The sequence below is a fragment of the Fistularia commersonii genome, chromosome 31 (genome assembly GCF_037954325.1).
Source record: "Fistularia commersonii isolate RoL2024-O1a breed Wild chromosome 31, RoL_Fcom_v1.0, whole genome shotgun sequence".
Classification (NCBI taxonomy): Eukaryota; Metazoa; Chordata; class Actinopteri; order Syngnathiformes; family Fistulariidae; genus Fistularia; species Fistularia commersonii.
The window spans coordinates 2,330,001-2,355,524 of NC_141314.1; the positions used below are offsets into that span (position 1 = coordinate 2,330,001).

General features: G+C 38.9%; 1 pseudogene; it reads left to right on the forward strand.

Annotated features, from left to right (window-relative positions):
• Positions 1–8,400: 8,400 nt before the first annotated feature.
• LOC147215587 (uncharacterized) lies at positions 8,401–21,033 on the forward strand (annotated as a pseudogene).
• Positions 21,034–25,524: the final 4,491 nt, after the last annotated feature.

Consider the following 25,524-nt stretch of genomic DNA (forward strand, 5'->3'; position numbering starts at 1 on the left):
AAAAGGAAGAGTTTGCGGTATGGCAACGTGAAGAACAAAGAGGCGATAAAGGGAGCTGTTCATGAATACTGAGCACAGTCAAACCAGAAGGGGAAATTTTGTAGGCCATTTTCTGCTTAAAATACCAAAAAAGTAAGTAGATAAATGAATAAAACAAGTGAGTAAATAAATAAATACATAAATAAATAAATACTGCTTACATTTAGGGATGTTGCAAACAGATCAGTCATTTTATGTAGTTTCTAATGGAGCTTTTTTTTGACTTGAACCCTTTTTTTTTTTTTAAACTTGGGTGTATGTATAGCATTTAGGGCCAAAGTATCAGCTTTTTTATGGAGTGAGAGCAGCACTGCTATTTTTGTCTGGATGTTAAAATCTGAAAAGAGCATGAAACTGTGTCCAAACTCAGTCTCTACAGGCTCTCGTAATTCTGCTTGGTTTATTTCTGGACATTTTAATTCATCTATCTATTTTTAATTTCTGATAGCATTTTCACAACACATTGCAAATATAATGTTGCGATTCCAGACAACAGTTAATTGAACAGACAGTTGTTCTATAACCAATAAATATTAAGGTCATTACTTTAGACTTTTATATAGGTTAAGATATATTCCAGCTTATTCACAGTTAAATGAAATGTAAGATTTTGGGAAAATGATTTGCTAATTTTTAGCTGATTTACTATTTTTTTTATTTTCTATTTTTTTGCAGTCATTTGTTCATATATTCCAGATTTGGGGATTTCTTTTTTTAAGTAAACATTTGGTAACAATTCCTTTCACTCACTGCTGAAAAAAGATTATTCAAACCTGAAAATTAACCATAATTTTCAAATCTTTTTTTTTTTTTGACGAAATATGACACACAAGAAAAAACACACTATATTAACGCGGGATTTTTTGTTTTTTGAAATTGAAAGAAAAAGAAAAGGTACAGTTTAATAATCAGGAAACAACAAAATATTTATTTCAAAAACATAATTTGTCAAAAATCATCCCTTAAACTACTTTTTCTTACTGACACCACAATTAATAAAATAGTTTCTGAATTGTCAGCTGTGTCATATCCTGATACATAATAACCTCTTTTTCTTTTTTAATTCAAAATTCAAGAGTATTTTGCAAGCGTGATACTTTTTTGTACAACAACAACACACACACACACACACACACACACACACACACACACACACACACACACACACACACACACACACACACACACATTATTCATACACACATTAAAAAATCTGCTGCCTGGCAGCAAAACGCCATCGTCCCCTGATAATTTCCATATTTCCCATCGAGTTCACATTCATCTTTCCACTTCCTGTTCTCCTTCATTATGATGGTGGCCAGATGGCGTCCATAATTACAACGTTTCCTCATAGACGCAGCTTTGTTTTACTCATGCATGCTTTGTTCACAGTGGCCCCTCTCTCTCTCACACACACCCGGAGTCACAAATTGATTGTATCACCTCTCACTCAACTCACTCTCTTTTCAGAAAAAAGTAAAACACACACTTCCTGCCTTTAACCTCTACGTTAACGAGCGCACGCAAACTTTTCCCGCCATCATTAAGGGCCATGATGTAAGTCTCGGCAAGGTGTCTGATCACAACAGACATAATCACTTGTGATCCCTGAGATTTCCCGCGCTCGCTCTCGCACAAACACACACGCCTCTGTCGCATGACTACCTTTAACACAATCCCTGAAGACGTGCTTCAAAAGGCAGAGGAGACTTTTTTTTTTTTCCCTGCAAGTCGGAATCAGTGTTTGCAACGTGTTGCATCAGCGCACACATAAACACATTGATGGGGTTGAGGAGGGGGGTGTTGGTGATGGCGGGGATAGTGGATCCACCAGGCTGATTGTCACAAACAGAATCACATGGCTCAGGGATCCCATCGTTGTCCTGCCGGGGAGCCTTGTCAGGAATGGCTATCTGAGATATCAATGTGCCACTACGTGATGGTGCGATGGAGGGATGGAGTGAGGGTTCGAGGTGGAGAACGGGAGGATGAACAGCACACTGGTTAAAGGTGGAAAACATGACAACATGAAAACATGAGTCAGAAATTTGGAGGAACAGAATCGCATTTTCGACTTTAACCGAATAAATTGTTGATTTTTATGGGTGGCAAAGCTACGAGATGGCACTCCCAATTCTGTTGAGTCAGGTGACAAAGGTGAAATAAATAAATAAATAAATACATAAATAAATAAAATACTACATCCGTAGTACTTAGACATGCAGGATTTGCTGTAAGAATTGTTGTAGAGGAAAAAAAAAAAAACATATAACTGGGTGCCAAGACATGAACTATGGTATTGTATAAGAAATTCTGGGATGGCAGACAAGTATGTCAGACTGGTGCAGGTATTCTAAAAATGTGCTGTCGGTGTGACAGAGAAGTTCAGGGGGAAGATGGGACTACGTGAGGGATCGTCTCTCAACCCCTTCTTGTTTCCAGTGGTGATGGACAGGCTGACAGTACTAAGTTCTAATTACTAAGCAGACAGCAGACACACCTACAATATTAGTTTTAATTATTATTTTTGTTTTTTTACATATTTCATGACAAATACACATTTACAGACAATATGTTTTTTTTTTTTTTTTATGTATTCAATTCATCATTAATGCAATTTCTGTAGACAAATACAAACAAACATTTATTCATGTTTATCTATCTTTTATTTTTATATTCTTCATGGCAAGAACATACCACACACAGGCGGATTTTAAATATGATTCAATACTTTCATGACTTTGATTTATCATTTTATTATTTTTGTTAAACAAGCACAACTTTTACGCGGGTTGTTTATTTTTAATAGCGACTGCGGTTTTTTTTTGCCTGCATGTGTTAGATACAGCGTTCTGTGAGGTAATTAACTGCGGATCTAGCTTCGGGAGGTATTTCACATTAAACGCACAGATATTGCGGTTCACTCAAGTGTGAGGTTTGCTGGGGTTTTATCGGCGTGAAAGAGTGACTCGGAAAATATTTTTTGGATTTAAGAGAAATGGGAACTGACACGATGTGAGTGAAGATTAGGCCAGATTGGCTTCGGGGGTGCGAGGAGACAATACGATGAAACACTGGAGAACAAGGAGGAAAAATGCTCTTTCTGTTTGTCCTTGAAGGTAATAGTTAAGCAAAGGCCATTATATTATCTTTTATATATTCAGTTGTTCGTACCTTATCCACTTATCCAGCACTCAGGGTGGCGGAGCCTCATCCCAGCTGCCATTTGATGAATGCAGGGCCAGACACAAACATTCACTAACTCACTCACATATCTAGGAAATGAGGGTCTCCAATTAACCTACATGTGTTTGGATGATGAGAGGAAACAGAAAAAAAAGTGTGTCTGTGTTGATATATATATATATATATATATATATATACATATTCACATTTATGTGTGTATATATACGTGTATATATATAAAGTGGCGGACACTAAGGGCCTCTCACCCACAAGGACCTGGGGAGGGGGGGCATTAGGTTCCAGGCATTGTGGTCCACAGAAGTTCAATCAGTTATGTGTTGTTATTAAAGAAATTGGGTTAGAACTTGCCTTCTCACACCACATTGGTGACCCAGTTCTGGACAAGTCTGACTTGGGCAAAGTGTGCGACCATGCTTCAGCCACGTCCTCCCAAACTCCCATAGCTGGCTGTTCATGTTGCCGGAGCTTCTGTGTTCCAGCTCGTCGAGGCGCTTTTCCACCAGCGTGGAATTGTCTCAGACAACTCCAGGTACTTCCTGATAGTCACTGCACTGGACCAGTGGTTCACAAGGCAAGTTGTGCTGGTGTGGCGTGGTAAATACGTGACCCTCAAACAGCTTCTGCTCCGGAGGCACAGTCTGACTGCAATGGAGCATGAACAACTGGTGCATCTGTTGCATTGTTGTGGTTAAACAGCATGTGGCAAATGCATGGCAGCCTCTAGCATTCTTTAGCTGCAAACTGTAGGATAGCAAGTGCAAGTACAGTGTTTTTGACAGGGAGTGTTGTGTCGCCTGCATCTGGCGACACATCATTTCCAGCTCCTGCTGGAACACCACTCCCTCCACCATGTCCAAAGTAGCTGAGCCGTGGACTGCTCACCAGCAGACTCCTTGCAGCCATTTCGGAGTTCACGACGGACATTCAACCATGTGGTTGGGAAGTCCAACCTGTGGCTGTTGCTTGCTGCGTGTGCACATTAGGGTGGATTTCTTGGCTATGTCAATCGACCAGCCTAGCGAAATCAATGTGCACTGGCCTCAAACCACAGGATGTGGTTGTGCAAGAAGGTAGTCCTGCCCTCCTCTGTGACGTCTCCAATGGCCATAACTGCCCAGTCGTTCCTATGGCCAGGTGTTTTGTTTTTGATTTGGTTCACTCCCTCTTACATCTAGGAGTTCGGGCATCGGTGAAGTTGATGAGTTCAAAGTTCGTCTGGCCTGGCATCTGTAAGGACATCAAGGAGTGGGCAGTTGTATGTGTGGCATGCCAGCGCGTTAAGATTCACCAGCATTTTTGGTACTCCTTGAGCAGTTTTAGATTCCAGCCATGCATCTTGACCACGTCCAAGTCGACCTGGTGGGCCATCTACCTTCTTTGCAAGGCTTAACACACCTGCTCGCCATGGTTGATGGAACCACCAGCTGGCCGGAGGCTGTCCCGCTGTCCTCCACAATGACCTCGGATGTGGCATGGGTGTTTCTTCCGATGTTGCCCGTTTCGGCGCCATGTCAGACTTCACTTTGGACAGGGATTTACAGTTTGTGACCGCATTCTGGACGGCACTTGTAGGGTTATTGGGGGTAAAGGTGCATTGTGCGAGTGCATACCACCCTCAGGATAAAAGTTTATGTGAACGGCTCCAAAAGTCCTGGAGGGCAGCGCTGCATGCTGTGCTCTCAGAGGACACCTGGGTGGAATGTTTATTGTGGGTCATGCTAATTTTTAGAAAATCTGCTCGAAAACAATCAGAAATTATGAATTTTTCATTTTCAAATGCAATTTTAATTGAAATGCATTAATTAGCTTTTAAAACAATAAGTGTGGTTTTCCACCACATCTTGGAATTAGAAAGTCCTCTTACTTTCTACAGGGAACATTGGACAAAACTGAAGTGCAAGGTATCAATTCCTTTCTAAAAGCGCAGTTCAAGCGATGCTTCCATTTTGGATCAGCTGGTCCTGAAGGCCGAGGAAGAGGCAGCCACGTGCACTGCCCGTCTGAATAAAGCTGAGGCGGTGATGCATATGGCGTGATCCGTCTATCCCAAAACACTCCCCCCTGCATGAAAACAATCCGAAACATTTAATCCCCAATCAAACATCTCATTAATCAAAACTCAAGTTTATAAAAACCGTGAATTTGATTTTGCGACGACATTTGATCAACACATACACACAAATACACACAGCAGTTGCATGTAAACACTGGGAAGTGACGCAAATTTGTGTCTTCCAGATGACACGCCACTGAACCCGATCGATTACATGGTTCTTCGCTTTACGTGACACACCTGGCAGGCAGCGTCACATCTGTTGCACTAGATTACATCACAGGTGCGTGCGTGCATGTGTGTGTATGTCTGTGTGTGTGTGTGTGTGTGTGTGTCTGTGTGTGCCCATGCAAGCGATACGTGCCATGACACTGTGTTCCTGTTCTGGAAGCCCTCAGAGGTCGGTTCACATTTCACACTCCGTCCTAAGTGCATCTTCATCCATTAGTTCTTCGCTTGGATCGGACCAGCGTGTTAAAGCCACACCCAGAATGGTGGCTCGAGCTCAACTGCCACAGAAGGACCCGGAGGAGAGTTTAGAAATCACTTTTCTCTATTAATTCCTTTCTTTCTTTTTTCACTTTGTATTTTCTTTTCAGTAACCATGCCTGACCCGGAAGTTGTTAAAGCACTTTGGATCAGCCACTTCAAGTGTCACTTCAGATGAGTTCTTCCATCAATTTGTCTATCTGTCCGTTTATCCAACCATCCATCCATCCATCCATCCATCCATCCATCCATCCATCCATCCATCCATCCATCCATCCATCCATCCATCCATCCATCCATCCATCTATCCATCCATCCATCCATCCATCCATCCATCCATCCATCCATCCATCCATCCATCCATCCATCCATCCATCCATCCATCCATCCGTCTGTCTGTTCATCCATCCGTTAAAACTCTTAAAACATACCATCTTTTCAGGTGTCTGATCCAGGGAACTACATCAGATAAATCCATCCATGCATCCGTGCATCTGTCCATGCGTCCATCTGTTAAAACTGTTGAAGCATACCGTATTTCCAGGTGTCTGTTCCAGTGAATTCTATCAGATGAATCCATTGTCCTTCCATACGTACACGCATGCATAGAATCATCCGGAAATCTATCAATCCATCATCCAATAATATATCCATCCATCTATTCATCCATCCATTATCTATACTGCTTATCATACACTCAAGGAGGCAAGTGTGTATCTTATCTTATCTTATCTTATCTTATCTTATCTTATCTTATCTTATCTTATCTTAATACATATATATATATATATATATATATATAAAAGATACATGAGATATACATATAATATATATAATGTAAATATACATCAATGAGATAGTGAGATATGAGGATATAATGAGATAAAAAAGGAAATAAATATGAATATAAATATGAGTATAAATATAAATAGAAAGGCATAAGACAGGGATGAAAGCAACAACGAACAACAACATCAGGGATGACAACAAGCATATGTATATATATATATTTTTATTATTTTTTTTCACATTAGGCTTTCTAATGGTTTCAGCTACTTAAATTTATAAACAACAAACAATCAATTAAAAAAGAAAAAAATAAGTTAATTCTTACATGTCAAGTAATTATGAAACTTACTGTGAAGCAATCTGGACTTGATTAATACTTTCATATGTAAGCTCTGTAGTCGCAAGGTACTTTGTGTTTGTGTGTCTATTTATTTGTGTATGTGTGTGTGTGAGTCCTTGTCCAAAACACCAGTGCAAGGTGTGGGTACAAGTTGTGCGAGAAATGCCGCAATCTGTGCTGTGAAATTCTGCGTTCCAGCAAAAAAGCAAAAAATATCTTTCCATATACTGCTACCCAAACATCAGAAGACTGAAAAGATTTGAAAAAAAGACCAGTGGAGATCATCTCACTCTTGCTCATATCTAAAGACAGGTTTTTAGAGTTTTTAGTTGCAGCCTAGTCTCAGACTGAGATTTTACAAAATCTGTGAATCTTACAGAGTCACCATTTACAAATCTACTACTAGATTCTTCCATCATTTTTCCCACCACCGATGCTTTCACCAGCAGAGCTTCTGCTCTTTCACTTCATCACTTTTTCTTCTCCAAGTCAGAGTTCACGTGCAAGCCGGGCTGTTCTGCCCGCAGCCCCACCATGCACTTCTCTTTGATTCGGACGTCCTTTGCCGTTCATGTTCATCCATACTGCTAACAGGTACCGTGATTTTTGTCCGAATGAACTCATCTATTGTACATTGTGTCACGTCACTGTAAATGTTACTAATTTTGGAGGTAGGACCTGTATGCGGACCCAGGACGCTGCACCAGACAAGGATGGAGTGTTTGTCAGCAGGGGGGCATTGTGTTAGTTTGATGCTGAACAAGTAGGGGTTCAGTTTGAGCATGAGTGCTCTGCTGGGGTACGGGGTGTGGTAGCTTGCAAGGGTGTAGTGTTTGGGGAGAGATTGCTTTAACAGCGCTTGGATAGATGAGGCTAAGTGGAAAGCTCCAGCATGCACGAACAGTTGAGGCCCAGCCAGAAACTGGGTATAAGGCACGAGCGTACACTGACCAGGGAGAGAGGCTGCTGAGAGACGGGCGGCTTGGCGGAAGGTGTGGGGAAGAAGCCGGCGAGGCACCGGCGAGGGGAAAGAGCGATAGGGGAAGACCCTGCAACCAGTGAGACTCAAAGCTCTGGATTAAATTCTTCACTGATTGCCGGGATCCTGGACCAGATTTTCCTCAAAACTTAAGGATTTAGATGACTGGAGTACTCCGGTGCAAAACTCATCAAATTTTCTTCTCAGTCTTCGATGGAGAAAAACTTTTGGTGTAAGCAGGGCATAACTTGGAAGCTTGGATGCTCCTCCTGACCCCGGGCATCGACGTATTCATTAACGTCACTTCGGCAACAAATGGTAATAACATTATAATTGATACAAGGGGAAAATTGGCTCCATTGAATAGAATAAAAATAAAAACAATGAGGATGGGAGTTATTGGTTACATATCATTAGCATCTGAGATGACAAGTGGGCCCATTATGATGATGAATAAAGCTAATGGTGTTTTTTTTTGGGGTGGGGGGTGGGGAGGGTTGAATAATGGGGGAAGCGGGGTGCCGCCTGGTGGATTACACCCTGGGGGAGACATGGGCGGGACCTTCAAGGATAGGGAAGATCGAAAGAGGTCAGTGGCTAGTGCTGCGAGAGCTGGAGATTTCCCTGAAGTCTCGTCAAAAAAAAAAAAAAACATATATATATATATATAAAAGCCCACAGCTTTAGACCTTCAGTCAAGGACATGGATGCCCCGGACCCGGAGACCGCCTCCTCACGCGCCTCCTCAGAGGTTACATAGAGTGACATCGACTGAGAAAGAGAGCTGGGGGTGGGTGGGTGTTTGGGGGGGATTGGGGGTTCGCAGACGGTTGCACAGCAGCAGTGTCCCCCCCTCCCCTTTAACTCACACACTAAGAGGCAAAGTCAACGCGAAGGACCGAGAGAGCAAAGTCACCGCAGTCTTAAAAGTCGAGTGGGGAAAAAGGAGACCCAAATTAAAACTCTTCGACTTTGGTCTCTTTCTATTCCGGAGTAAAGTAAGAAAGAAACAAAGAAAAAAAAAAGGTACTGAAGGACTGCCGTCAGTGTCATGAAACTTCAGCGATAATAATAAGCAACAGCAAGCGAGTTTCTGCAGCTTTTCTCTCCGGCTGCCACTTTTTTTTTTAAACGGAAAAGACGTCAGTTAATTTCTTCGTTCAAATGATGCTAAATGTAAGTGATGCTGTGAAATGTCCCAGAAAAGGGATACGTGTTTGAACTAACAAGAAGGACTGAATGAATGCTCAGAGATGAATGTCTCTATATAAGACTGCATATATCCTTTTCATTTTTCTATGAACAATACTGCAGCTATTTTATTTTGTATTTATTTTATTTAACTTTATTTAACTTAAAAATGATCAATTTCTTTTCTTTTCTTTTCTTTTCTTTTCTTTTCTTTTCTTTTCTTTTCTTTTCTTTTCTTTTCTTTTCTTTTCTTTTCTTTTCTTTTCTTTTCTTAGTGCTACATTGATCACTATTGGATAAAATTGGGTGCCGCAGCAGCACAGAGATAAAGGTTAATAAATAGACAATATATAGAAACATTGAAAGGGACAGACAACAACAATAAAAACGGATAACAACATAAAGAATTACTGACCAACCTATCATAACATTTATCTTTATTGTTATTGGCCTCATGGGAAAGGAAGTTTGTGAATAAAACATCTCTTTTGTTATTTTAAGCTCAAATCACATTATAAGTGATATAGCATATGATAAACACATGGAATATAAGCCAATAATAAATACATATAAAACATAGATATTTTATCTATGGATAATAGTTATTTTATCTTAATAAAAAAATAGATTTATTAAAATAGATTTATCTAGACAGATCATTTATCTTTATGCGTATGTATTTATGTATATATATATATTTTTTTTTTTATAGTGCGTGATTTATGATATTGGTGAACACAAGCTAACTTAACTTTCAACTACTTTCTCCACATGATTGAAAATTTATTGGTTTAAAAAGAATGAACCCATCCCTCTGAAGTTCTCCATTTCATGCTCATAATGTACTGCACCGCGTTCGTGCATAGTCGGTGTTTTTCGCTCTTTAACAAAACAAGCGTAATGTTCGCAATCCGTCATTTTGACTCTTTGTTTGTTGGACGGCACTGATGTTTACTTTCTCCTCCCTTTCCGACGAATTCTCCTGAGACTGTTATTCTTTTATAGCCACCGTCGTAAAATCGGCGCAGCCTCGACGGCCCACCGGGTCACGAATTGCTCGGCCGCGCAAGACCCTAGGTCTTCGTTGTTTACCGCCGGGCCTCCGCTTGGCCACTCCATCAAACGCTAACCTGGAAGGCCCATCTAACGAGCTTTGGCGCTCACTGCTCTCTGCCGTCATTAAGGCAACACGGGCCATGGCAGGACGATAATAAACTCGACCGGCGCGCACCCGAGACCTGCTGCGCCTACACTCGTCCGCTCATTCAATTACGACGGCGAGGTTAAGGTGAGTGTCTGGGGAGAAAGGGGGCAGATAAAAATAATACATAATAATATTCCAATCTCGAGTTCTGCTAATGCTAATGCAATTTTTTTTTCTTCGTGACTATTTTTTTGTAAAAGGACCCCGGGGTGTTGTCAGGAAATGAACGTGGTTCTCCAAATGGCATGTATTTTGGAGGTAATGCGTTTGGTAGTTAATTCGCGGACAGTGACTTATTCCCTCCCACTGTCGTCGGCCGCCCGAGAAGTCTTCCGCACAAATGGACCATCTGGAGGGCTCAATTTAGCTCCCGATCAGTCATTGGCTTTAAAAAAAAAAAGAAAAATGCTTTTTTTTTCGTATTTCTATATGAAGAAATAAGGCAATTAGCTCATTAAGGATGAAAAAGGGTGGAGTTATAAACAGTCCGATGGGAAGGGTGTAAGGCCTTTTTTTGGCACAGGAAAAGAGACAATCCTCAAATAGGAGGCCATATAAGTATAGAAATATATATATATGTGTGTTTGTTTGTGTCCGTGTATATATATCGACAAATGTTTTATACTGTATATATATAAAACTCTGAAATCTGAAATGAAAAACACATATATATATATATATCAACACACACACACACACACACACACACACACACACACACACACATATATATATATATATATATATATATATATATGTGTGTGTGTGTTTATATATGTATATAAACACACACACACATACATATATACATACATACATACATGTCTACATACATGCATATATATATATATAAATCTGTATTTTTCTCTATGTATGCATGTGCAAATGCACATATATATGCATATATGTCTATGTAATTCCGAGACTTGAATTTATGCAAACATATACACACACACAGTGACTTATTGCCTCCCACAGTCACATATATGCATACATACATACATGTCTACATACAAACGTACGCACACACACACACACACACCCACACACACACACAAACACACAAACACACACACACACATATGATTACATATGTCTTTTTTGCGTGTGTATGTGTTTATATGTGCGTATACTAACACACAAACACACACACACACACACACATAATATATATATATATATATATATATATATATATATATATATATATATATATATATATATATATATATATATATATATATATATATATATATATATATATATATATATATATATATATATATATATATATTAATTGGCGGATTTTGATAGTGTCTACTTTCTGTCTAAATCCCAGAATCCCAACAGATTTTTTCTGCAAGAGCATTCCGGGCCACCTAATTAGCATTTGTATTAATTAACAAGAAATTAACTGTCAAGGTTGTTTAATTAACAATATTAATGTGCTGTGGCCTAATCACAGAGTGGAGGTTGAAGAATTAGGGAAAAAAGGCCTTGGACCGACTTCACGATTAGTCCTCAAAAAGACTTAATTACACTTAATTACGCATTAATTCGACATAGTCAAAGGGTCTTATTCAACGGAGACGTAGTGAACTGTAGGGCCCTGAAATATCGCCCATGTCTAAAATTAAAAATCTAAAATCAATCTCTAAAAATCATGTGAAACACGTTTCACATGTGTTTCACACACGCATGCTTTTTTTTTTGGCATAGGCGTAGACATTTGTAGAAAAAAAAATCACTTCAATGATATAAAATGTGCACAGTCAATCAATTACTCTGAAGTTAAAACATAAATTCATACATTACTTTATTCGTTTTTGCTTCTTTTTCTTGTTTGTGTGTGTGTGTGTGTGTGTGTGTGTGTGTGTGTGTGTGTGTGTTTGTGTTTGTGTTTGTGTTTTGTCTTTACACAGAGAGCCACTATATCATCTCCTACACTTTCCTGAAAATACTGGAATCAAACAACAGCAAAAGTCTATCGTAATTGGAATGAAAAATACATAAAATAGAAATAGAAAGACAGGCAGACAGGTATATGAAAAAGAAATACAATGATAATTAAAAAAAGTACATTGATGTATAAAAGAATGCATATATAAAAATTAAATGAATAATACACACACACATATATATATATATATATATATGTATAAATAAATAATCCATCCATCTCCTACCACTTATCCTGCATTCAGGGTTGCAGGGAACGCTGGAGCCGATTCCAGCTGTCATCAGGCGCGAGGCGGGGTTCACCCCGGACTGGTCGCCAGTCAATCGGGGAGCCACATACAAAAACAGACAACGTTCCCTAACCCACTCAGGGCCAAATAGAATGTGGGAGGAAACCGGAGAACCCGAAAACCCACCGAGACAGTGGGGAGTACATGCAACTCCACACAGAAAGGTTAGAATTGAACCAGGGTCCTTCGTGCTGTGAAGATGAAGCTCTAACCCCTGCGCCACCATGTTGCCCATTAATAAATAAGTAAAGAAATAAAATAACTGGTTCGATAGATATAAATACATAAAAAAACAAATCTGCAAATATAAATAAATACAAATAAACAACAAAAAAATATCAGTAAGCAAATAAATAAATAAGAATAGATAGATAGATAGATAGATAGATAGATAGATAGATAGATAGATAGATAGATAGATAGATAGATAGATAGATCAACAATAATAATATTATTGTTATTGTAATAATCATTAATAATTTAATAACAACTATTTCTCTTCTTGCTCTTCTTCTTGTTTTTCTTCTTCTCAGTAATATAATTGGTATTATTACTATTATTATCATTAGATAATCAATTAATAAATACATAGATGCAAATATGATAAGCTTGAGGAAACTGTTTTTTTTGTTTTTTTTTTTTTCCAGTCTTCAAGGTCTTCTAATCAATGGCAGCCCATGGAGACAAATAACATATGGACCAGAGAGGTGGCCAGGTGAGGAAGAAGGGGCCAGAACTGACAGTGCACGTCAGCCTACGAGGAAGAAAATTTGAGTTACAAGTTTGATTTATGAATCATTTAGCCGCGGTATTGATCTCAGCGACCGCAGGAGATTGTTGGTGACTGGAAAAAGATCAGCCTTGACATGGCTGTGGCTTCTCGTGTCACATTCGTCCTCTGTGTCCAAACAGCCTGCGCCGCTCGCCCAGGATCGCCAATTAAATATTCATGTCCCCTCCCGTAAAAGCCAGAACTTGCAGTTTCACGGCTGGATCTTATGTCCATCTATTCAAAGCTGATCAGCTGAAAAAAAAATGGTACGACTTCCTCTCCACTGTGGGACCCCAGAGGGGCCTGTAGCTGCAAGCCACTTGAGAATTTTCATAGAAATGTCTTCATTTATGATTTTTCATTTTTTTTACCCAGCTCTGTGGGTCAACCTCAAGAGGTTATCATTGGAGACAAGTGCTTCAGTCCCAGGCTGCTTGGTATCTAACATCTGAGGAGCCACAACATGTTACAAATACAGAAGTTGTTGCAAATTTGTATAAATATATGCAACATGTTTTAAATTAAAAAAAAAAACAACAGACCAGTTTAGAGAATAATGCTTTTGAGAGAGTTGCCAAAAAATATTCATCATTGAGGGATTAAGTTGTTTTGATTTTATTAAATTGTGAAAAATGTATCACGGTAATAATACTAATAATGCATGTATAATAATAATAAGATCTGCCATAATGTATTATTATCATCATTATTATTAGTAGTAGTATTAGTTGTGGTAGTAACAGAATTATTTGTATTATTTGAGTAAGAGTAGTAATAGTATTATGATTGTTAATATTATTATTTCTATTATTACACCCACAGCCTGTTGTGCAGCATAACTGGAATATATATCAATGAATGAATTAATCAAAGAGTCAATCAATGAATCAATCAATAAACCAATCGGTCAATCGACAATCAATCAATCAATTAATCAGTCAATCACTCAATCGATATCATGTGTATATCACAGACATTTTGTTTTGATATTGTTTTTTTATTATTTTGTATGAAGTGATGTTTTTGATGCAATAACTGCTGCTTATCTCAGTCAATATAGGACAGATCTTTGTTTTGTTTCGCTTTCTTCCCCTATGATGTGTGTCATAACCCTGAACATTTGCATCGATTTCTTGTTTTTGTTATATTTTTGTTATGCCGCTCAGCCTCTGCATCACTCAACCCAAACGGTAGGCTGCTGATTCAAAGTCCTAAAAAAAAAAAAAGTTTGCATTGACGTCAGTGTGTTTATAGTGTGTATAGTTGTGCGGGATGGCCATGTTACATCTGATTTATGAGATTGCACAATTAGTCAGCTGGTGGTTGCTGTTCATGTTTGCTGGCAGCATAGGTGCAGCAAGGGCACAACGGATGCCACTTGAGCACCACACATTGAGGGAGAGACATTGGGGAATAATAGGCTTACAAACTATAAGCCCATGTCCAAATAGATTTAGGTCTACATCCCCAGGGGCATAGAGATCATTTAACAAACAGCCATCCGCTCTCTAATTCCAGACTACTTAAGCTCTTTACATCACAAAATATCCAAATAGATGAAAAATAATCCCCCCCCCCAAAAAAAAAAAAAAAAAAATGTCAGCTCACTGTTCAGACTGATAAGTCTGCGGGGGCAGCTGAACAATAACAGGATAAAGAAAGAAAAACAAAAAAAAAAAAAATAGAGAGACGGTCAGGCTGATTTTGCTATTTGGCAGGAATCTGACTCGGCATACGTCTCGCCAGACGGAGTCTCGAGAGGCTCGGCTAGTTCAAACACTGAATATGTTATTAATATCCAGACAAGACCCCTCGGCTTCTCTGCTACATCCGGCTGCTTGTTCACTTTGGCTTTATACAGTGATTAAGTTAAAAAAAAGAAATAAAGTTCAAGTGTTCCATGTTTACCGTCAGTTGCAGGTGAGAAAAAAAAAAAAAAAAAAAGAAAAAAACATCTTTCAGCTTAATATTGAGAAAATACAAAAACAGAAATGCAGTTTATGTTCAACTGAAATAGTTAACAAAATAGAGACTAGAGGGGAGCTATTATTTTTCATAAATATTACCATCTGATTCACTAAACATTAGTTTGGAAATAAAGACCTTTTAAACAGCAACCAGTGAATGTTCAGGAGGGAATTCATTATAAAGAGATAAATAATCACACACAAACAAATAAATGTAAAAACAAATAAACAATAAACAAATAAATAAAAAAAAAGAATAATAAATAGCAAAGCAATGCAGATAGGAGTTTAAGAGAGTATATTACATTGCTCAAGCTCAGACTAAATATTTATATTTCAAAAAATGTCATACAGAGTGGTATTTTGGTTTGAATCCCATTTTTGTACTGTTATGTAGTCATGTTATTGTAATTATGTTTTATTATTACCATTATAATTATGTTCTATTTATTTATTTAGGTTTTGTGTGATGACTGGCCATGTTGCAGATATTCTAAATCCTTGGATCACAGAGAAAGGAAAGATTAATACCCACAAGTCTTCAAGAGGACAAACAGGGTGCAGGCTTGGTGAACGGCTGAGCAGTCCAGCTGATTAAGGAGTGAAAGGATGAACTTCAAAAAAAGTAGGAACTCAGGGAGTTCTGAGGGAGAAGAATGGATTACAGCAATGGTCATGAACCTGAACTGAAACAAAATTCAATTAAAAATAAATAATAAAATAAAATAAAATCAACACACATACAGAAAAATTGAAAAATAAATAAACAAGACAGAAAAAAAGAAAGAAAGAAAGAAAGAAAGAAAGAAAGAAAGAAAGAAAGAAAGAAAGAAAGAAAGAAAGAAAGAAAAGGCATTTTTCTTTTCCCAGATTTGCTTAGGTTCAAATATGATAAGGTTTGAATATGTCAATGTGTTTTTACATTTTCTCCGAAATAACTTGGAAGCTTGAGAAGAAATTAAAAGACAAGAGTTAAAATAAAGATACAGGAGGGTCTTGTGAAAATAATTCAGATGTCTGCAACTGCAGTGCAGAGAAAAGCTCACTGTTGTGTTTTCCATGGCTCCACAAAAGCATTTCAAGGAACTCAGGTGTCCTTCACTTTTTTAATGGAAGGCCAATTTTACAAACTGAGAGCACTGAGTCAGAAAGATGTGACATTTTGATAAATGATGATGGTAATGAAGTCACTGTTGGAACGATAACTTGCGGCTAGGGGGTTTCAGACAGTTCATTTTGTCTTTTCCTCACTTACTTTTTTTATTTTTTTTAACGCAAATAGTGTATTTTTTCTGCTCGCACTTTTCCTTGTTTTCCAATTTATCGCTTAAACTCAGCTAGCTAGCTATGTAAATATTCAAATGAATCATATCAAAAGCTGATGACATGATTGAGTAGCCAGCTAGATAGCTAGCTAGCCACTGAGTCATAAGTTAGCTAGTCAGATACCAACATAGTTTGTTAACTAATTAATTATGTGGCTACTGTATGTATTCAAATGAATGGTATTCAAGTCAATTGACATGAAAAAAAATAGTTTAATGACCGTCTAACTGGCTCGCTAGCCGGTTATCAAGTCATTAGTTAAGTAGCCAGGCAGATAGATGGATAGCTATCCATCTATCTAGATAGATAGATAGATCATGATTTGATTTAATTCCATTCTTTTGAACATGTTTTTTTTTTTTTTCCGCAAAGAAGTACATCTATCAAAAAGCCTGCATTTCTAGGACGCCCATTTATTGTAAAGACCGCCCCACCTACTTCTTCTTTTTCCTCTGGGAAATTTTAGGACGGTTGGCTTTCAATGGTGCTGCATTATCACCACCTTCAAGGTCTATTGTCCCTCAGCGCTTATCGCTTCCAAAGGTGCCTTTCATGTTCTTTAAAAATGTCTCACTTTTTTTTTTTTCATTTTGTGCAGTCCACACACTACTATTCATCCACCCGTCCTCTTCTGTGAGAGTACTACTTTTTTGATATGAAAAGAATATGCTCCACTACTGTGACATAAAAAATGATAATGATAAAAAAATAAATAAAAAAAAAGTGGAAATTGAACAATCTTAAGAAATATTGGCAAAATAAAAGTGTGCTGCTTATGTGGTCCCAGGATTGCAATCATGAAATTGCCTTTCCTGAATCTGCAGGTATGTAGTTGTTTTTAATTTATGTTGTGGAAACCTGTGATTTGTATGGCTGCGAATCTTGGCCAGGTCACTCTTGAAAAAAAGACTGTTTATGTCACTGAGTTTTTCCACGTTAAAGGTTTAATAAAAAAATGAAAATATAAGTAACAGGATAACATGGGTAGATATAAATCATCAGTATTATTATTATTATAATTATTGCTATTATTATATATGTTGTTATAGTGGTTGCTACGCCTTTATTAATTTAGTAGTTTACATCGAAGTGCTATCTAGAGTTTTTCACGTTTAATCACTGTATATTCTGACCGCTACATAGATTGTTCTTCATCCTATCAGCACAATGTGCTTGAAACAAATGAAGACAAGCAGATGGTTGATTTCAGAGAACCATCTGGAAAAGACCTGCCAGCGACTGTACTTTCAAAAAAGCACTTGGCAGGTGATTGGACAAACCATCTGTCTGTCATCACTGAAGTCAGGGCCATTAAAGTGAAAGTGCAATCCCCATTTAGAGAGCCTTCAGCAAAGGAGCCCCCCTTTAATCCACCCAGCTCTCCGGGATCAGCCGCCGTTGTTCAAAACCCCAAAACCCGTGCTGATTGGCTGAACTGCTTCTGTTGCATCTTCAAACCGGTACATCGGAAACCATATGGAATCGATTTATGCATTCGTGTCGGTCTCGCAAGGTGATGCAACAATGAAACAGGAATCTGGATGAACATTTTGGAAGGCAGGCATTGGCTCTGCGTTGTGAGTAAACGGGCCAGTGTACCGATATCGGAAAAACTACTATCCTCATTATTCAAACATTGTAAGAACATTGTAGCTTGTCATTGTGTCTTTATGCTGAAGGATTAAAAAGCTTTAGTCATGGAAGGCTGCCGTCATTTTTAGTGATGAAAGTCTCTGACAATATTTTTATCAGAACCCATAATTCGAAAGACCGAGCCGAGATACGGTGATGGGTTTTCATAAAGTTGCTTCCCAGTCTCTTTAAACCACATTCATCACTTTGGGACGTCGAAACCAAACAACAATCTTGATAGGAAAGACATCTTGATGTGAGTTCATTTTCTTTCAACCATCCATCTGATTATTTTTATTTCATGCTTCCGCAAACAAGTGTCGTAATAACTCTTAGATAGTTACATGCTTTAATACGGTGGGACATTTTTAATGGATGAACAGGAAGTAATATTATCGCACCGGATGATGCACCAAAGACGGCCTGGGATGGGATGTATTGTTGGAGCTCTCACAGAGAAATCCCATCTCCTCTTATTCACTCACATCTAACTGATGAAACTCACAGGACTCCCCGAGCAAGTACTCATTGATGTTGGGAAGTATTTTAAGGGTTTTGGGGATGACATCATATTCTGTATTTATTCATACATTCATTCATTTTCTGAACAGCTTATTCTATTAATAATAGTAATCTCTTCTCTTTTTGGCTTTTCCCTACAAGGGTCTCCTAAGTGAATCAACTTTATCCATTTAACCCTATTCTCTGTATCCTCCTCTCTCACACCAACTACCTTTATATCCTCTCTCACTATGTCCATAAATCTTCTCTTTGGTCTTCCTTGAGACCTCCTGCCTTGCAGCTCCAATTTCAGCATCCGTCTACCAATATATTCACTATCCCGCCTTTGTACATGACCAAACCATCTCGGTCTGGCTTCCCTGATCTTCTCTCCAAAACATCTAACATGTGCTGTTCCTCTGAAAGACTCATTCCTAATCCTATCCATCCTGGTCACTCCCAAAGAGAACCTCAAGATCTTCATCTCTGTGACCTCTAGATCTGCCTTCTGTCTTTTTGTCATTGTAACTGTTTCTTGGCCATACAGCATCGCTGGTCTCACCACTTGTACACCTTTCCTTTTATTATGGATGATAGTCTATCACATAGTACCCCTGACCCTTTTCTCCAACCATTCCAACCGTCTTGAACCCGTCTCTTCACCTCTATTCCACTCTCTCCGCTGCTCTGGACTGTTGACCCCAAGTACCTGAAATCCTCCAACTTCTTGATCTCCACTCTCTGTAGCCTCACCGTTCCACCTGAGTTCCTCTCATTCACACACATATATTCTGTCTTGCTGTGACAAACTTCATACGTCTCCTCTCTAGCGCATACCTCAACCTCACTAGATTTTCATCAACCTGTTTTCTGCTCTCACTACAGATTACAATGTCATCTGCAAACAACCATGGTCCATGGAAATTCCCGTCTAACCTCATCTGTCACTCCATCCATCATGACTACAAACAAGATGGGGCTCAGAGCTGATCCCTGATGGAGTCCCACCTCCACCTTAAACTTCTTTGTTACCCCCACAGCACACCGCACCACTGTCTCACAGCTATCATACATGTCCTGCACCAGTCTGGCACACCTATCTACCACTCCAGATTTCCTCATACAATACCAGAGTTCCTCTCTTGGCATCCTGTCATATGCTTTTTCTAGGTCTACAAAAACACAATGCAGCTTCCCCTTGCCTTCTCTGCACTTCTCTATTAGAGATCTCAAAGCAAATACTGCACCTGCACTACTCTTTCTAGGCATGAAGCCATACTGCTGTTCACAAATGCTGACTTCTGCTCTCAGCCTAGTTTCCAGTACTCTTTCCCCTAACTTCATTGTATGGCTCATCAACTTTATCCCTCTATAGTTGTCAAAATTCTGCACATTCTTATTCCCCTTATTCTTAAATATAGGCACCATCACACTTTGTCTCCATTCTTCCGGCATTTTCTCACTCTCTAAGATCCTGTTGAATAATCAACACCTCCCACACCTCCACTGGTATATCATGAGAGACCAACCGCATTCCCACTCTTCAATATCTTCACTGCCTTCCTGACTTCATCTCTGCTACTTTGTGGTCTACAATAGTCACCTCTTTTACCCTTGCCTCTCTTTCATTTTCCACATTCATCAGCTCTTCAAAGTACTCTTTCCATCTTCCCTTCACTGTTCTAGCATCTGTCAATACATTTCCCTCTCTATCCTTAATCATTATTCATCCTTCATCATTATTTCTGTTTCGCCAACCTGTATAGATCATTCTCACCCTCCTTACTATCCAACCGAGCATACAAGTCATCGTACGCCCTTTGTTTTGCCTTTGCTACCTCTATCTTTACCTTACGTTGTATCTCCCTGTACTCCTGTCTGTTCTCTTCAGTCCTCTCAGTATCCCACTTCTTCTTTGCTAACCAATTTCTCTGTATATACTCCTGCACTTCCTCATTCCACCACCAAGTCTCCTTATCTACTTTCCTTCCAGATGACACAACAAGCACTCTCCTACCTGTCTCCCTGATAATACTAGCTGTTGTTGTCCAATCATCTGGAAGCTCTCCCTGACCACCAAGAGCCTTTTTCAACTCCTCCCTGAAAACCATACAACCCTCCTCCCCCTTCAGCTTCCACCACTTTGTCCTCTGCTCTGTCTTTGTCCTCTTGATCTTCCTTGTCACCAAAGTCATCCTACAAACCACCAGCTTATGGTGTCTGGCTACACTCTCACCTACAACTACTTTGCAGTCACTGATCTCTTTCAGGTTACCTCGTCTATACAAGATGTAGTCTATCTAGGTGACATTAACCCCCATAACATTCCTAACAAACTCCTCTTTCAAGATACTCCATTTCTCTTCTTGTCTGTACCATGATAGTACAACTTAAAGCCTGCTCCTATGCTCCTAAGCTTCTAGCCTTACTAGCCTTCCACCTGTTCTCTTGGACACAGAGTATACCAATTTCCTTCTCTGCATCATGTTGACCAACTCTCTACAATTTCCTGTCATAGTCCCAGTATTCAGAGTCCCCACTCTCAGTCCCAGGCTCTTGCCTTTCCATTTCTGTCTCGGCTTCCGAACACACCTTCCTCTTCTCCGTCTTTGACATACAATGGCTCGGTTTCCATTGCTTCCCTGTGGGTCATCGGTGCCAATGGCGGTAGTTGTTAAACCAGGCCTCGACCGATCCGGTATGATCTGGTTATTATGGTTGATTCGTATGTTTGGTTTTGGCAAAAGTTTTACGCTGGATGCCCTTCTTGACGCAGTCCTTCTCATTTATCTGGGCCTGGGACCAGCTGAGGGAGAGACTGCTCCCCGAGGCTGGCATGGGGAGACACCGGTCAGTGTCCCTCTGATGCGGCATTAATAATAATAATAATAATAATAATAATAATAATAATAATAATAATAATAATAATAATAATAATAATAATGATAATAATAATAATAATTATTATTATAATAATAATAATAATAGTAATAGTAATCATGATAATGAGAAGAATAAAGTATACTTTTTGAAAAATGTATTTTTTGATTAATCTTTTTTATTATTATTATTATATTTTTTATGATTATATTTGTTTTTCGGAAATAAGTCATTATGGTACAGAGTGAGTCATTTGTATTTTATCTGTGTCTGAATATATTATTGTTTTAGATAACCAGATAACCTGATAACCATTTCAATGTAAGATGAAAAGTCACTGACTTGGGACTAGAAAAAAGAAAAAAGAAAAAAGAAAATCAACCTTAGTTCAAGTTGAGCCATGAGCCAAATGTTTGATCGGTAAAAAACATCATACAGTCAAGTGTACACTGCCACACCTTGGAGTCAAAGAGGTTCAGTTGCATCAATTATTTTAAATAATCGCACTCCACGTCTCTGTCTTTGCTCATGAAAGCGGGTCAGTCACTATGCTCTGACCCATCCATCACCCGCGTTTCACCTCCAGCAGAGTGCATGATGGTGGGGAGCTGGTTCTCTACACATCACCACAAGTAACCTCAAGATGTGTTTCGCTTTTTACAGTCGACTTATCTCCCCTCAGGAATCCTAAAACCCATTCGGCTGCAGGATAGTTTAGATATGCAGATTGCACCTGATTCCTGACGGATAGTTTGTTTTTCTTTTTTTTTTTTTTCCCAAAGATGGAGAATCTATAATATCTGGAGGAGGGGAGTTCTCTGAGTGGCAAAAGTTTGAGTGAATTGTTTTTGATTGATTGTTTGGGAATTTAGAAGCTTTTAATTTTCAGTTATTGTATTTCATTGTCCATCCATCTTCCCCCGCTTATCTGGAGTTGGGTCGCCAGGGCAGCAGCTGTAGCAGTGAGTCCCAGACCTCCCTCTCCCCCACAACATGGTCCAGCTCCTCTGGGAAGACCCCAAGGTGTTCCCAGGCCAGTCTGGCCAGCGTGTCTTAGGTCTTCCCAGTGGTCTCCTCCTAGATTTTTAATAGTCATGCTCTATCATTAAATTTTAGTTTTCATTTCAATCAGTATTTCTTATTTATCTATTATTATTTATGGTTAATAACCATTATTATTATTATTATTATTATTATTATTATTATTATTATTATTATTATTATTATTATTACTATTAAATGTAAACCTTTGTTTAACCAGGGAATTTCCAGGCGAGAACTCTTTCACATTTTCACTGACAGATGTGCACCTCAGCTGGAGGTTAATTATCAGATCTTTGATGGAGCTCTGTTTTAATAATTCTTTAGCCTATTTTGAGGAAAGTATGAAAAAAATAAAACAAAGAAATCAAACAGGTCAATCGAAGATTTTAATATGAAGCAAATTTGACACCAGAGCTGCCTGCGGCTATTTGTGTCGCCGTTTGCAGATCCAGCTGTGGCCCACTTTTCAAAGATACCGGTCCCAGATTCTTTTGGACCTGTTTGTTGGAAACAAAGACAAAAATAAATTAATAAAAAAGTGCATGTCTCTTCAATCATGCAGTTTTCGGTGTGACAGAAGCCGCCAGCGCTGCATAATCATGACACAATTGGAGCAAAAGTAAATGAAAAGTTGTTGTGGATAACTTGGAACCCTAATTCTTCAAGTGTGGATTTATTGTAAAGTTGTTTTAGTTGTTTTATCAAACAAATAAGTATAAGGTTTGTCACCTTAATATAACAAATTGGTTCGCTTAGTTTTTGAAGTAGACAGGTAATGTTTAAAATATAGTCTTATGTATAAATTGCAACAAATTTAGAATTCCTGAAATAAAAAGTAAACATGTTGCAGAATAAAATCTGTCATTGTTGTTGAATGCATGTATTTTTTATTTGTTTCAAACAAGTCACTCAAAGTTAATTTTCCTATGACAGAATTGAAAGCTTATACATTCATTGATTCATTTTCAATACTGCTCATCATAGACCAACAATAGACCAAAATGGGATGAGGCAGAGGTACTAACTACTGTGTCACTACCCAAAAAAATATCTTAATCCTAATGAATCTTCTTTTCTTTTCGGTATTTCCCTTTAGGGGTCACCATGCTAAATCAACCGTCTGCATCTAACCCTATTCTCTATGTCCTCCTCTCGCACTAATTACCTTCATATCCTCTCTTACAACAGCCATAAATCCTCTCCTTGGTCTTCCTCTAGACCCCCAATTCCAGCAACAGGCAACCAATAAATTCACTATCCCTCCTCTGTACATGACCCAACCGTCTCAGTCTGACTTCTATGACCTTCTATCCATAATATCCAAAATGTGCTGTCCCTCTGAAAGACTAATTCCTGATCCGATCCATCCTCGTCCCCACCAAAGAGAACCTCAACATCTTCACCTCTGCGACCTCCAGCTCTGCCTGCCGTCTTTTCAGCATTGTCACTGTTTCTAGGCTATACAGCATCGCTGGTCACACCACTGTCTTGTCCACCTTTCCTTTCATTATGGATGATAGTCTTCATCTCTGCTGCTCTGGACTGTTGACACTATGTACTTGCAATCCTCCAACTTCTTAATCTCCACTCCCTGTAGGCTTACCACATCACCCGAGTTCCTCTAACTCTGCCACTCCAGACTTACGATGTAAGAATTCCTCTCTCTGTGCCCCGTCAATATGCCTTTTCGGGGTCTACAATGACCTTCTCTGTACTTCTCTAGACACTTCCCTACCTCCACAAGTATGTCATCTTGACCAACTGCCTTTCCACTTTTTCAACTTCCAACTCTTCAACTCTTCCTTACTTCACTTTTACTAATCTCTGCTCCTTTGAGGCATACAATAGGCACCTCTTTTACCCTTCCCTCTCTTTCATTTTCCTCATTCATTGCCTCTACACAGTACTCCTTCCATCTTCTCATCACTCTTCTAGTATCTGTTAATACATTTCTCTCTCTATCCTTAATCACCCGGACCTGTTGTACATGCTGTCCATCTCTATCGGTCTTCTGGACCAGATGGAAAGTATATTCACCTTCTTTCTCTGCATCATGTCAACCCTCTCTATACCTTTTCCTGTCATTGTCCTGATATTCAAAGTCCCTACTCTCAGCCTGACTTTCGCCTTTCCTCTTCTCTTTCTGGTTCCGAACACGCCTTCCTTCTCTCCTTCTGCGACCCACAGTATCCCATTTTCTGCTGGTACGAACCTACAGGTTGTTAACAGCCTACAGGTTACCTGTAGGATGGGTTAATCTTATTCTGTCGAGGCCCATTCCAGTATGATTAACCCATCCATTGACATCAATGTTTAATCCAGAATCAACCTGTCAATCCATTGGATTCGAAACCTTTGCCTTTGACGGTCTTTACATGATCCAATAAGTCCACTTGCACATTTTAGAACATTTTAAAAACAATTTTCACTTAAAAAAGCTACAATCATTGTGGTGCCCTTCCATATCTTAACTTGTGCTTTTCCCAGACGATCTTCACATTGCCTTGCAAGCCCTGTAGCCTTCAGGCACTATGACAGTACACATTTCATCGGATTTTCACTCCTCATTGAGAAGAAAAAAAAAAAAAGCTGCTTGAGATGTGATCGATTTCCAGCTATTTTCATCTTTTTTTATCACAAAAAAAGCAACGTTATTGTCTCTCATTCTTCGTTACATTTCTCACGGCCAAATGCGCCACTCTGCTGTGAGTGTGGCACATTTTTTGCACAACATAAGAAAAATCCACAAAGATAAAGGGCTCATGGTACTGTTGGTGGCTGAACGTCGGACGGCAAGCTAAATCTTATGCGCTTTTATTGATATTCTCACCTCTGCTCTTTGCACACTCCTCACACAATTTT